Raw genomic sequence first — 14,556 nt, 5'->3', positions numbered from 1 at the left:
TTTAGTTAGACGCACAGCTACTTCACTTCCTGTTTTTGGTAAACACAAAAGCTGTATCCGAATGTCCACACTATTCCCTATATTGTGACTATATAGTGACTATATAGTGACTATATAGTGACTATATAGTCACTATATAGTGACTATATAGTCACTATATAGTCACTATATAGTCACTATATAGTCACTATATAGTGACTATATAGTGACTATATAGTCACTATATAGTCACAATATAGTCACTATATAGTGCTCACGCGGTGTGTCCGAATGTCCAGAGAGAAAAAAGTAGTGCACTCGAAATTTCCCACAATGCATCTGGAAAAGTAGTGAGCATCGATGGTCACTAACGCCGGGCTCAGACCAAGCGGCAAAAAAACGCTTTCCGTCGCTCAGCTTGCTCTACTTCCTTGGCCAGCCCCCCTTGTGCAGGAGCGCGTGGAGGTGGGTTTGAGACTCAGCTTTTGCGCATGAGCCAATTACGCTCAGGTGTCAGTCAGATCCAGCTCTGTGGTTGGTGGAGCCGCCGCCGGAAATGGCTCTGTATTTGCATAGCGTTGAATTTTTTTTAACGCTAGTCTCCGCTCTGGCCGCCCGTATCTCGCCGCTCTCCTGTGGATTTCCGGAGGCTTCTTTCCGGTCGCCAGGCAGCATAGGGAATGAATGGAAGCTCGCCGCTCTCCTCTCTTCTGCCGCTCTAGGTCTGAGCCCGGCGTAAACAGGTCAATATTTCCCACAATGCATTGCGAGAGTGGGAGAAGAGCCTGACAGAGACAGGTCTGTGAACTAAACACGACTGAAGTAAATCAGCTGTTTCAGTCGAGTGTTTGTGTTTCTCAGGAATAAACGACCTAAATATAAACGGTTACGGTGAAAAGATGCTAACGTTAGCTGCTAACCTTTAGCGTGAGCTGTTAAATGACCGATAGCTTCATGCTAGCGTTAGCCGCTAACCTTTAGCATTACATTATTCCAGGAGTTTCGCAAACTTTTAGCAGATGTAGTCACTCAATCTGCTGGCGCTTCGGACACCTGCCTGTGACCGACTCTCGGCGTCTTTGAGCTCACGCTGGGGTGACTTTTTTTTTTTTTCTTCTTTATTTTTGGTGATGATGTAACGCAAGTAAAAATGCCAAAACAGTTGATCTGTTTCATAAAATAAACGTTTGTAACAATAAATAAATTCAGATGATAAAAATAAAAAAACACATCTGCAGCTCGGAGAAAGTAGTGTCTTGTGTCCGAATCGCCAACAGAATCAGTGACTATATAGTGACTATATAGTGCGGGCCTATGTAGTGAATGAGGGGTTAGGGAATAGTGTGGACATTCGGATACAGCCAAAGACAGACAGGGAAGCCATCAGGTTGAGAAGCAGCAGCACAATCTGTTCGCATCCTCTACCCAGGACTGTCACTCTTTATTTCATAAAAATGTTGAATGTATAATTTATGTTTAAAAACGCTAATGCTAATCGCAGTTATGCTAATTGCAGCTGCATTGAGTTATGCATTGTCATGTTAAAAAGTCTACAGGCACTTCATATGTAGTATTATTGTTTATTTTTCTGTCCTTTTTGACAGTTTTCACTCTGTGCCGGTGAATGAACCCAGTAAAGTTCACGACTCTACAGAGACGGCTCATGTGTTCATTATGGATAGAGTTTAGCGTGATGTTTAGTCTCCAGTTCCCACACTGAGATGAGAACATTATACACACTAACACAGCACAGAACCTATCACGCACATCTGTTTGTCTGTACAGTGTTTCATCGTGCCCTCTGTGCTGTAAGTGACGGTGCGGAGCAGAATCGAGTTGGTGACCATTGATCAATAGTGCTGGAGACTCATTGGCCTCATGTGCTACGGTGGTACAGCGGTTAGCACTCATGCTTCACAGCTAGAAGGCCCTGGGTCCACTTGACTCTGTGCATTAAGCTAACGGTTAACTCGCCGCCCAAAAAACGACTTCCAGCTTCAAAATAAAAGCACCGTCTCATTCATTAGTTCAGCAGGTACTAGCTACATAAGAATGTAATTAAATACACACATTTTAATAAGTGCCACTGTAACGCAATCGAGACACATGTCGCTCTGACTTTATCCAGTGACAATAATAAAAAGAGGTGAAGCTCAGCAGCAGGTTTACGATCAGGACCAGTCTGTTCAGAGCCAGGTTTGCACTTGTTGCTGCGTGAGCCGATAAACAGTGGATTTTAAAGGACAACTCGCCCGATAAGAACTTTTATAAAGACGCACAAATAAACCAGCAGCAAAAGCTTAAAGTTTAGACATAGCAGCAGAGCTAACGTTAGCATTTGACCTGGTGTACAAAAACAACAACATAGAAAAGTTCCATCAAGGCTTTTATCATGTAGCAACTTCACCATTACCTTTCAGGACTGAGCTGAGACCAGGGCCGAGCAGAGACCAGGGCCGAGCTGAGACCAGAGCTGAGCTGAGACCAGGGCCGAGCTGAGACCAGAGCTGAGCTGAGACCAGGGCCGAGCTGAGACCAGGGCCGAGCTGAGACCAGAGCTGAGCTGAGACCAGGGCCGAGCTGAGACCAGAGCTGAGCTGAGACCAGGGCCGAGCTGAGACCAGAGCTGAGCTGAGACCAGGGCCGAGCTGAGACCAGGGCCGAGCTGAGACCAGAGCTGAGCTGAGACCAGGGCCGAGCTGAGACCAGAGCTGAGCTGAGACCAGGGCCGAGCTGAGACCAGGGCCGAGCTGAGACCAGAGCTGAGCTGAGACCAGGGCCGAGCTGAGACCAGGGCCGAGCTGAGACCAGAGCTGAGCTGAGACCAGGGCCGAGCTGAGACCAGGGCCGAGCTGAGACCAGAGCTGAGCTGAGACCAGGGCCGAGCTGAGACCAGAGCTGAGCTGAGACCAGGGCCGAGCTGAGACCAGGGCCGAGCTGAGACCAGAGCTGAGCTGAGACCAGGGCCGAGCTGAGACCAGGGCCGAGCTGAGACCAGAGCTGAGCTGAGACCAGGGCCGAGCTGAGACCAGGGCCGAGCTGAGACCAGGGTTGAGACCAGGGCCGAGCTGAGAGCAGAGCCGAGCTGAGACCAGGGCGGCGAGGCTACAGTTAGCTTAATGCACAGAGTCAATTCTCACCTGGACAGGGCCTTTCAGGCCTGCCAGCACACAGGGCCAATACTGTTGTCTCAACATTATTGGCTGGTGTAAATTTGCTGGTGTAAATAAAAAACAAGTTTAGTTTATAGCTTTGCCAAATATAAACACTTAGTATTTTCTTCTCTGACTTTAGATGCCCTTAACACTGAGGAAAAGCATCTAAACATGCATCAAATACAGTTGACCTCTTATACTGTAGAATATAATCTTCCCCCTTTTTGAGACTAAAACAACCCTTATGGTAAATACCAAGATATAAAGATTTGTTTTTAATAATTAGATGCCACCGGTTAATATTTATATTATGAAAAGATGCATGTAAACTTCATAACTAACCCTGAGACTATGAGGCTATGGTGCTATACTGCGTTTAAGCAGTAGGTGGCCAATCATAAACGTGACTGTCTATAGAAAGGTCACTTTGCGAGATAATTATGGATGTCATCCAACTGATTTAATTTCAAAGCTTCAGAGTATGTCTTATGATGATGTATTTACACATGAATCTGTTGAGCAGTGGTGTCTGACTGAGCAGTGATAGCAAAGAAATACTTCAATGTACATTTTTCTTCAGAGCTTTTTTTCTCCCATTACTTCAGACACAGAATAAAAACATAAAACATCCAGAAGAACGATTTTTACAGCCCTCCAAATACATGATAATCATCATTATATGGCAAGAAAACACGATCAAACAAACCACTGGCTTCACTAGGCAAGGTTACCTAAAGACGCATCATATCACAGGACGTTATCAAACCCAGAAGTGCTCAGCAGTTCAGCAGCTCAGGACGCTCGGTTTATCTCTTTATAAACACAGCAAAGTGTTCATTTAATGTTACTCTGGCAATGAGAAAACACATTAAATACGAATTTCCCTAACCCTTCAAAAATAAGAACCTGACATATGCACTTTAAGCTCAGTGGGCCTTTCCTGGTTAAATAAGGACAAATAAAACAATATAAACACAGTTTAATACCTTTCAGTCACAGTGGCCTCAGTCGGAGCATTTGATGGCCGAAGCACAGCGCATACTGAGTGTAAAGTGTAAATTATTGTTGTAATATACATTTTCATTGCAATGATTTCGGGGGTGGGTGTTTTTAAGCGTTTGCTTCGGCCCACTCCTTTTGAGCAGAATTTCAACTGCTCAAATAAACAAATAAAGGAATAAAGCAGGCGGCGGCTCTGAGAGAGGAGTGAGGACACACTGACCCCTGTGGCCATGCATTTCTCAGATAAAACCTTTATTACTCAGTTTCCTTTAATCAATAACAACATGTCAGTGCAAGACGTGGACAAAGGTTTCTCTGCTTTGATTTTTTCACACACTAAATATATTACAGTTTTGTTTCTCATAGTAAGACAGAAGGTTTAGCTGACCTGCGTGACTAGTTTCCAGTGAGACTAGGGAGTCTGACTGGAAATCCATGTGCACTGCCTACAACACGGCACCTCCACCACCAGGTGTCGCTTCTGAGGAAGATCACAGGAAGTGATGGAAACTAGTCAAGCAGGTAAAACTAAACCTTCTGTCTTACTATGAGAAACACAACTGTAATAGACTTAACCTAAGAAGACAGTATGAACGTTCTACAAAGACACACTAAATATAGATGAACAACAGCGGCACAATCCAAAAGAAGGTTAGAGCAGGGTCTGCAACCTTCAACATCAACAGACTTTGGTCAGTTTTAAACCAAAGGAAAGTCTCAAAGAGCCGCAAACAAAGCAGACACATGTATGTAAATGACAGAAGAATACATGGATTCAAGTGAAATCTTTAAACTGTACAGATTGTGCGTAATATAATCAGATGGTTCTTTGCTGCTAAATTTCAACACATCACATTTGTCACAGCCGTCGTTCAGGCTCAGGTTTAGCCTCAGACTTTTGCAGAGTGTCTCTCATATAAACACCGACTGAAGCCTGACTGTGGAAAAGTCTCTTCATTTCAAATGCCCGAGAAAGAGAAGTGTGATTCTGATGTTTCAAACCTGCAGAATGTGCTTCAGCAAAAATGTCCTGATGTGGAAAACAAAGAGACTAAATAAATCAAAGACTGGACTCACCTGGACTCACCTGGACTCACAGAACAGCCTCAGTCTCTGCCGGAGCCTCTTCCTATAACCTATTAAGGAAGTGCAGCTTCTTGTAAATCATGTGACCTCATCAGCCAATCACAGAGCAGTGCAGTTTACCCAGCAGTGAGTGCAACTGAGCTCAGAGTACCTGAAGAGTCATTTTATTTTAAGTCCACATTTGTTTTAAGTTCAGACGCTGCAGATGAAACACAGGGAAGAATTAAGAGGAGTCCTTTTGAAACTTTACCTGAACATTACTGACATAAATGTTTCTGTCAGTTTATGTTTTCATATAAAAACAGACGTTTGATGCATAACACGGGTCTAAATAAAAGTCCATCTCTCAGTTACAGTAAAGTGACGGAGCCTCAGGGAGACTATGGCTCAGTGGTGACATCATCACAAATAAACTCAACTTCAATTCAAGTTTCACCGTCACAGATATGAAAAGGTGCAACACGCCCACTCAAACCTCTGCAAGAATGTCACAGACCTCGTGAGGTGATGTCGAAAACATGCGACCGACTCCACTCCTGGGGCAGGTTGTAACACATGCTGGGGCAGGTTGTACCAGTTGGACAAAAGAAATAAAAACAGAGGCTGCGTCATTTGATCTGCTTCAAAAATAGGTTTATTCAAATAGAAGAACCATGTCTCTCTCTCTCTAACCTGCTTACCCTCATGTGGAGTCAGTCCATAATACAGGTCTGAGTCTGATCATCACCATCACTTCCTCCTGATCCTCAGAGGAAACTGTAGATGTTTCAGTATAACCTGCACTGATGGTCCTGGACCCTCTCAGCTTCTGCAGTGTTTCAGTATCTGCTCAGTGTTAACGGCAGATCCCATGAGCCTTTGCAACTTGAGATGATTTTTTAAACATTTGCACAAATCACTCAGTCTTTGTTTTACACTGTCCGAGCGTTCTGTAAAAGCATAAAATCAAGTCAGTGTCATTAACTGTATATAGAGGCTGACTGTGTTATAACCAGCCCCGCCCCTGTCAGCCATTGTTTAGCTAGCTGTATCAGCATAATGGTTTGAGATCAGCAGGGGAGAACACATTTTGTCTGGGAAACTACTTTTTAACCTAATGTAAGTCGTATGGTTTAATGTGTAATAGTTGACAAAACTGCTCAGATAGAACCAACAGACTATTAAAATCTAAATGTTCAGACCCTTAAACCTTTTCCTCACAAGGCTGAAAGACTTCCCTTACTTGAAAAGTGCAAGAAAGAGGGATTACTCACCAACAAAGACTGTCTTATTTTATTTATGGTTTATTTGGTTGGGACAGTGCAAGTTAATGAACAAGCCACACCGGATTGTAGCCTTAGGCTAATTTTCATCCGTCATCCCCCATGTGCACTCTCAAACACACTCTCATTCATCCTGGCCTATTGTACATGTTTTTAGTGGTAGGGGAAACCGGAGTACCCGGAGGAAACCTATGCAGACACGGGGAGAACATGCAAACTCCACACAGAAAGGCCCCGTCCTGGTGGGAATCGAACCCGCCCGTGCCGCCCATAACCCATGTCATGAACTTTATTCATTTTACAAAAGGCAAGGCAAGGCAACTTCATTTATACCGCACATTTCATACACAAGGCAACTCAATGCGTAAGTATTTCTATAGAATCATATCATTGACTTGCATATTATACGTTTTAAACCCATTATTATTTGTCACATACAACAATTAACTTTGTCAAAGTACTTATAAATGACTTCTATGATTTCTCATGGGTCTATAACGTACTTTGCCTCCAAATATTGTTTCTTATAGCATGTAAAACATGAGCATATAAAAAAATAAATGAGAAAAAAAAAGCAACCATTCAATACTTAAGTACTTATACATGGCTACTATGGTTTCCCCATGGGCCAATAATGTACTCAACATCTAAAACAAGCAATATTGTGAAATATTGTTTGATGTTTACTGGGTCTACACTAGTCTGGCCTAAGTCTTTGGTCAGAAAGACTGCAGCAGATCCAAAGGTTTGAGTTTCTCTTTAAAGTGATAGTCTGGAAGTCTAAATGTTTTACATTTTTTAAGAAATGCACAGAATTGACCTTGTGGCCTTACACTTTGATATATAGTGAGTACAAATACATATTATGATATTTTATTGTAAGTCCCTCCTTCCCTGAGCTCAGCAACGACTCAAGAGTAGACCAATAAAATGCGAGCAAGACGATGATTGACACTTCATGCGCTGCAGGCTCGCGCTCGAGAACTGAACACGTGCAGAGAGTGTTTCTCGTACCTGGATCCGCCATTACGAAAACGAGGGCAAGACAGATGTGGAATTTACATGGGAGAGTTGTTCAACAGATGGGCGGAGCTACGTGAGCCCAGCTGCAGAACAGAGGAAGAGAGATGGCAAAGTTTCTACAGGTAAATGCATGACAGTTTGAAGTGTTCATGACGATAATTAGTTGAATTTAGTCCGTCATGGTTAGGGTTTTTGCATATGCTAAGCGCTAATACGCTAGCTAACTATGACCTGTTTGCATGGCGTTATAAAGCTATAGGTTAGCCTACTGTAAACAATGACACTGGTCACCGCGATGTTTTCACTGCTTTACATGCACGTGAACTGACCATGTATATTTCTGTGAAAACTGGCGTTACATCAAATGTAGCATTGAGCTTTGGAGACGTGCAGACACGCAGTATATGTAATGTCATAACCTAAATATAGTGCTAGCATCTGAAAGTTATTGTACGATAAATATATGAGGGCCAGTGGGCTACATGCGTTATTGAAGAAAATGTGATTCAAAATATAGCTTACTCTGAAAGAATTGTATTAGACTTGCACAATGTCGTTGCTACATTTTGTGTAAATATACATAACTTTATGTTTCCAGTTGCCAAACCGGATCAGGAGTTCCAAAAAAACAACCACTATTTCCTGCTCATATTGCTGTGTCAGCACTATCAAGTGTCCACGGGGACTTCTCTGAGAGGTAAGAATTTTTGGGGGTAAATTAGATTATCACATAACACGACAGTGAAGGTAAAGGGCACAGACAAAAATGTGCATTGAAATTCCAAAAATCACCACAGAAACAAAGTATAGACGTGTGAACTGTAGTGGGTTGAGGATAATAGTCTAATCAAATGGTGTGCATTACTTACTAAAAATAGGTAAGCCTTGCTGATGCCATGGATAAACAGACACCCAAACACCACAAAACAACCATCATGGGTCGAGTGTCAGTTTAGGAAATAATTCATAAACTGCTGCTCATTATCCTGTATTTGTAGAGATAATGATTTTGAAGAGGGAGTGAACATCTTGGAGCAAGAGGAAGCTTCTACTTCAAGAACTGGAGAGTAAGTAAAACATGTTTGGTATCTGCATAGTTGTCACACTGGTCATTGACACTGACATGAAAATAATGTTTTTGTTTTTTGTTTAGTTTACCATCACTTGGTGTTCCTGAGGAGCAGAACAGCCACACTGTGAGGATTTGAGCTTGTGTTTACAAAAACAAGTTTAAACCACTCCAGTCCTGTTCCACATAAACACATGCAGATATAGACACGCAAAAGAACATGTAAACCTTTGTACATAATACACATTATTCACACTGTGTTCAGGGGCCTCTGAGAAGGAAAACAGACCTGAATGACCTTCAGCACATACGTGAGCAGAGGTCAACATTACAGCAGTAATGTACTGATGACTTGTGTGAAGTTAGCCCCCCCATCGTGTCCGATTTGCTTCAAAATGGTGTCATTCGTTAGTGCTTCGTTTGTGCACATAAAATTAGTGCGCACTTCATTTTTGAGGTATTGATCATTGATTGGTAGTTGGCTCAGGTCTTGGTCTTGGTCCGATCTTGTTTCGGGTCTTGGTCTTTGCTTAGTTTTAGTCTGGGTCATGGTTCGGGTCTTGGTTTGGGTCTTGGTTCGGGTCATGGTTCGGGTCTTGGTTCAGGTCTTGGTTTGGGTCTTGGTTCAGGTCTTGGTTTGGGTCTTGGTTCAGGTCTTGGTTTGGGTCTTGGTTTGGGTCTTGGTTTGGGTCTTGGAAAAGTTGAAAACCGCTGAAAATCAGGAAAAAAGACGGAAGTTATTGACAGCGGAAGGATTCCACAGTCACTCAATACCTCAAAAATGAAGTGCGCATAAACGTAAATTTTATTTTATGACAAACGAAAAGCTAAACAATGACACTAGTATGGAGTGAATTGGACACTATGGGGGGGGGGCTGATCAATTACCAATCAATGATCATTATCTCAAAAATGAAGTGTGCACAAACTCTAATTTTATGTGCACAAATGTGCACAAACGAATGACATCATTTTGAAACAAATCGGACACTATGGGGGAGCTAACTTAACACAAGTGTACTGATGCCCACGCACATATTTCTGCTCTTTTCAGTGTCATCGTTTTTTTGTTATGAAACTTATAATTGGACACATCTAAAGCAATTATATTTTTTATTTTAAATGTATAATCCTGACACAGGAAATGGCATATACAAAGACAGTGGTGTGGAGCACACATGATGCGGCTGGGACTAAGAACTTTGGCAAAAAGTTACATCAAGTAAGTAAAATTGTGAGCTTTGTAGAAGATGCTTATTGTGCATTATATGCACATATATTATTTGATTTTTGTCTCTGTTCTGTGTAGGCAGGTCAGCTAAAGGGATGTTTCACAGTACTACAGTGGAACTAAGACATCTGTGATCATGTCTGGTTCTGCTGCATGAACGTAACGCACTGGAAAGTGAACGGGTGAACAGTGAAAGGTTCAACGGCCTGAGGTCATTCTGAAAGAACGTGGGTTCAAAGAAGTACTAAAGTATGTGAAGTTTAGGTATTGTATTTGCAACTTCTTTTTAGATGTAAATTGTAGAAGCTTCAAAGTATGCATTATTTTTGTAGATCAACAGCACCTGGAGACATTGCAGTCATCTTATGTACGCCCGCAAAAGATACAGTTATGACCTGCCCATTATGGACACAAGAATGCAACTCTCAGCCCTCACCGTGTACACAGATCTGCAAAGAGGAATACTGATGGATGTATAATTGCATACAGTATGTACACATTTTGTAAACTATGTATCTTCATTGCTTTTCTACAATTTACTTTTTTGGCATTATTTTGTCTCTATTTCAGATACCGGAAAGTATTCAATAAAAGGTCCAGGTGCTGCAGGATTTATATAGTGAAGGTTAGAAAGACAATTCATATATTCCAGAGCTCCAGACAATGATTGTTGCTGCACGTCGCGCAAAAGTGAGATCCTCAGACAACTGGGTTTGCTGTAAACTGTCCCTGACCCCCCGACCAGCACAGAAGGAGATGGTATGGACTCATTTATTCTTCTCACAATATTGACTATAGAAATTGCATACGTCTATGTATCCATAACATCATCCTTGTTTTTTACAGGTCAACAATTGCCACAGAAATAACATCATGATGTTTTTTTTTATATATATATAAATGAATAAATAGTTGTTGTTGAAAAACATTTGACCATTGTTTGATTCTATGTGTAGCCAAATGTTTCCCTGACTAGTTATGAGATGGTATTTCTGTGCATGTTTTTTTTTAGGCTATGTGTTGCCCACTAGGATCAGTGTGTCTGATTTAGTCTCTACTTGTGACACTTTAGATACGCAGTTCACTGGAGGCTGCAGGCAGCATGTTTTTTCAATATCAGTGGGCATTTCTGCACTGGGGTGTGTCCAGGAGGTGCAGAGTGAGAGATGATGTCAAACAGAACACCAGGGTCTTGGTCCACCGTCCTGACCTCCAGAGTCATATTCTGTATGTGCAAACCAAAAGAAAGAGTAGTTTTGTTATACTAACACACTTTATTACATTTGCTGTAAATGTTTACACAGACTTCTGAAGGAACTTACACGTTCGAAGTGTAGCCTCTGATAATGACCAGGGGCTAAATCCTCTTCACTAAGGTCTAAAGCTGGGTCTCCAACATGCTTCCACGACCCTGGCCATAGATGCTTTTGGAGATGGTCTGCTTGATGCTGCAGGTGGGGTTTATTCATCATCAGAGGATCCTCCATTACAGAGCTTTGCAGAAGATGATGAAAGATAAAATAATTAGAAAAAACAAAAACAATATGGCCTAAATCTGAAGTGGTCTAACACACACCAAAAAGACGACAGGACAATAAATCGTACGCTAGCTGTTAGCATATCAAAGAAGTAAACACAATGTCGCATGCTATAAACCCTGCCAAACGATGTCAAAACTACATGTTAACTGGATATACCAGTTTATTTGACATTTCAGTACAAAGTTAGCTGCATAAACGTGTTACGAAATTGTTAATGATCCAGCTGTGATTTCCAATGCATTGACTTTGCATTTCTCCCAAACACCACAAGCATCGCTCGTTCAGCCGGAGCTGACTGTTAACTCTCAGCCTTGTGAGAGCTCTTTCACATTCAGACAGGTCAGCAAGTAAACTGTACTGCTCTGTGATTGGCTGATGAGGTCACATGATTTACAAGAAGCCGCACTTCCTTAATAGGTTACAGGAAGAGGCTCCGGCAGAGACTGAGGCTGTTCTGTGAGTCCAGGTGAGTCCAGGTGAGTCCAGTCTTTGATTTATTTAGTCTCCGTGTTTTCCACATCACATCATTCCTCTGTTTTTTATTGTTTTTATTATTTGTGTTGCAACCTGCCCCAGGAGTGGAGTCGGTCGCATGTTTTTGACATCACCTCACGAGGTCTGTGACATTCTTGCAGAGGTTTGAATTGGTGCCATTAACAAATGTGGAAACTTTGTCAAAAAGTATCACAACCATACCCGCTCTCCCCTACTTAAAACTAGTGAGTGGGCGTGTTGCACCTTTTCATATCTGTGACGGTGAGACTTGAATTGAAGTTGAGTTTATTTGTGATGATGTCACCACTGAGCCATAGTCTCCCTGAGGCTCCGTCACTTTACTGTAACTGAGAGATGGACTTTTATTTAGACCCGTGTTATGCATCAAACGTCTGTTTTTATATGAAAACATAAACTGACAGAAACATTTATGTCAGTAATGTTCAGGTAAAGTTTCAAAAGGACTCCTCTTAATTCTTCCCTGTGTTTCATCTGCAGCGTCTGAACTTAAAACAAATGTGGACTTAAAATAAAATGACTCTTCAGGTACTCTGAGCTCAGTTGCACTCACTGCTGGGTAAACTGTACTGCTCTGTGATTGGCTGATGAGGTCACATGATTTACAAGAAGCTGCACTTCCTTTGCAGGTTATAGGAAGAGGCTCCGGCAGAGACTGAGGCTCCTTCTGAAACCATCAGATTGCTAAGAGCTCTTACGCCAAACTGGATGTGCGTCAGCGTCCGCCATGGCAAGTTGCTTCCGAATTGGTAAGTCAGTTAGGAAGTAGTTAGGAAAAGGAGCCTTGATGCTAACTATCATGGCCACTTTAAGACAGTAGGTTTAGTTTTACCTGCTTGACTAGTTTGGATCACTTCCTGTGATCTTCCTCAGAAGCGACACCTGGTGGTGGAGGTGCCGTGTTGTAGCAGCTTACATGGATTTCCAGTCAGACTCCCTAGTCTCACTGGAAACTAGTCAAGCAGGTCAGCTAAACCTTCTGTCTTACTATGAGAAACAAAGCTGTAATATACAGTGGGGAAAAAAAGTATTTGGTCAGTTTCACATAGACATTCTATTGGATTTTGGCCAAATATTTTTTTTCCCCACTGTATTTAGTGTGTGATAAATCAAAGCAGAGAAACCTTTGTCCACGTCCTGCACTGACATGTTGTTATTGATTAAAGGAATAAAGGTTTTATCTGAGAAATGCATGGCCACACATCTCCAGACTTTAATCTCTCGTCTGTTTTCATAGTTTCTTTGCTCTCACTGATCAGACTATGTCTGGGCGATATGACGATCTCCAGAGCTGACGATCTGTCATTTTTGTGGGATCGTTTATCACGGTTTTGAGCTCTTCTGTACAGTTGACTCTTTTCTCTGTCAGTGAAAGAAATCCAAGCCCCAAAGTGATGGACGCTAATGCGAGCCTTTAGCAGTGAGTCGCTCCTCTCCAGGGCGCATATACAACCAGGCTCCTCAATCTAGAGCTTTAAATCGTTTTAAACCCATGGTCCTGTTTCTATTTCAGCTGTATTTACGTCAGTGTCTTTCCCCATAACGCGCCGCTGCTTTCCGTAGATGCATCGTGTGTTTATTTACCTGCACATGTGCGAAGAAGCCAGTGTGTCCTATGTCCTTTCAGGTCTGTCAGGCGCTGCATCCTTCTCATTTGGTTAATTTCAATGCTGGGCTGTGTTCACAAATGTGCCGTCTATCAATGTCTTGGAAAACATAAAAGTTCTCCAAAAACACTGTGACTCTTACCTAGCAGTGTCACTGCATGTTATCGCTTTAGTAAGACTCTTATTATGAAAGGGTCCAACAGCGACAGAGCTTTACATTTACAGCAGCCCGACGTCATGAGAGACACGTCTCAGAGACGATGCCAAACAGCAACAAACGAGCTTTTACCAAACTTACTCTTTTACTTACTTCTACTTCATTTCATAATCTGGAGATTTATTGTGTTTTTCATTTATGAAGTGGGTTTGCTTTAGGTCCAAGTCCATTATTGCTGTGTTGATTATCACAAAGTTGAATAAATTAGTGTAGTGTTTTTCTTCTTCAGTGTCATTTAAGTCATTTCGTCATGATAAAATTGAAATCGTAAGTTTAGAATTAAAAAATCGGGATATTCTATTTTTGCCATGTCGCCCACCCCTAGATCAAGCCCACACTTATATCGTCGACAAATGGAAAAACTTTCACAGATGGACAGTGTGGGTTAGGCTTAGGGACAGCTGAGTGAAAACATTTTTACAGCCGCGGAAAACAGTGACATGAAGAGCCGCTCTAGGAACATAAGGTTTAATCTGTGTTGGTTTTGACTCTTCCGCAGGACGACACTTCAAAAGAAAAAAAAAGACCTCTGGCTCTCAGCCTCCAGAGGGCAGCACTGAGGGCAGCACTGAGCCACAGCTCCAAGGGACAAAGTGAGTTCAGTCGTTTCTTATTGACCTTAAACGCCTCAAAGATCAATGTGTTTCAGACAAAGCTAAACCAGATTCTTCTTCTCTGCACAGAAGCAGAGCTGCAGCTTCAGTGTCTGGTCTGAAGACGAGAGAGGACGTTGTAAACCTTGGTCCTGAACCTGCTCCTCCAGACTCAGGGTGAGGAATAGTAAACGTAATGTGGAGTGTATCCACAGCTAAAGCCAAGACTGAACTGCACTGAGTGGGTCATTTACGAAGCGTTGGAGCAAAAAGCAAGA

The sequence above is a fragment of the Gobius niger genome (genome assembly GCF_951799975.1).
Source record: "Gobius niger genome assembly, chromosome: 6".
Classification (NCBI taxonomy): Eukaryota; Metazoa; Chordata; class Actinopteri; order Gobiiformes; family Gobiidae; genus Gobius; species Gobius niger.
This window is presented reverse-complemented; position numbering follows the sequence as displayed.